Source organism: Mirounga leonina, unplaced genomic scaffold, assembly GCF_011800145.1.
Source record: "Mirounga leonina isolate KUSES-001 unplaced genomic scaffold, KU_Mleo_1.0 Mir_94, whole genome shotgun sequence".
Classification (NCBI taxonomy): domain Eukaryota; kingdom Metazoa; phylum Chordata; class Mammalia; order Carnivora; family Phocidae; genus Mirounga; species Mirounga leonina.
The window spans coordinates 45,166,518-45,167,921 of NW_023270855.1; positions in this window are offsets into that span (position 1 = coordinate 45,166,518).

A 1,404-nucleotide genomic window follows, 5' to 3' on the forward strand; every position below is an offset into this window, starting at 1 on the left:
GTGGCCATCTCGAGACTGGCTTACTAGTCACACGTGATTCACTCCCAGCTGGTGGCCACATGCCTGCTGGTGGGTGGCTTGTCACATGGTGGATTTGTGGCTGTGCTTCGGTTGGGTGGGCTCAGGCTGTGATTCCTGCAGAAAGGCTGTGAAACTTGAGGTGGGGAAAACGGTGTCCAAGCTGATAGGGCAGGCAGAGTCCATCCCAAGTGATAAAGCCATTTATGGCTGGGTTGTTGAGTATGGGGCAGCGGGGGGCGGGCATCAAAGGGGATTGGTGGGATCACTGCACTGGGGGAGGTTCTCCCTGGCAGGGCCGTGGGGAATCTCTGATACATCCAGTGGCCAGTGCTTCTGCCTCAGGACCAAGGCCCAAAGGAAAGCTCAGACGTGCCCCTAGGAGTGAGCAGTTGAGAGCACCTTGGTGTTACTGAGGGGCGCGGTGATGAGAGCAACACGACGGCCTTGACAAAGTGTGGGTGGCAGCCGGGCACCATCTCTGCGCATTAAAAACAAGGCACAACCCAAGAGAATTGAAAACACGTTTAAACAAAAATGTGTAGGGGCACATTCGCAACAGCAACACTACTCACAACAGCCACAAGGAAGAAACAACCCAAGCATCCATCAGCGGATGGACGGATAAGCAAACCGGTCCATCCATACAGTGGAGTATTATTCACCTTTAAGGAATCAAAGTCTGATTCATGTAGGTCGATGAACCTTGCAGGCATGTTGAGTGAAAGAAGCCAGACACAAAAGGCCACATGTATGATCCCATTTATATGGCATGTCCAGAACAGACAAACCCAGAGCCAGAAAGCAGATTAGTGGCTGCCAGGGGCTGGGGAGAAGGGTAACAGGATTGACAGTTAATGGGGACAGGGTTTCCTTTTGAGGTGATGAAAATGTTCTGGAACTAGACACGTGTTGGCTGTACAACACTGGGAATTAAGTGCCACTGAATTTTATGTGACTTTCATGTCAAAAAGAAAAATTAAAAGAAGAAAAACCACCAACAACACAAAAACAACCCTAGGCACATGGAGGCTGGCTGATGTGTTTCCTAAGAACACAGGAAATAGGACACTAGGGAAGCAAGCAAATGTGTCTGTGGTAAGGGCCAGGGAGGAACAGGCAGCTGTGGGGCAAATGTTTGAGGTCTTAGGGGCCCCCTCTCCTCCAGGCGGGGCTGTTCCCGAGGCACATCATCAGTAGAGGAGAAGACTCAGGTTTCCACCAGGTCCTCCAGTCCAGGGGCTGGGGCTCTGTATCCTCACACCCGGTTGGTCCACGTTAACTCCCTGATGCCCACTCGCCCAGTGGCCCCGCTGGCCTGGCGAGAGGGCAAGAGCCGTCTCTGGAGTGGCGCAACAAGGGACAACGCGACAAAGACAAAGCGAG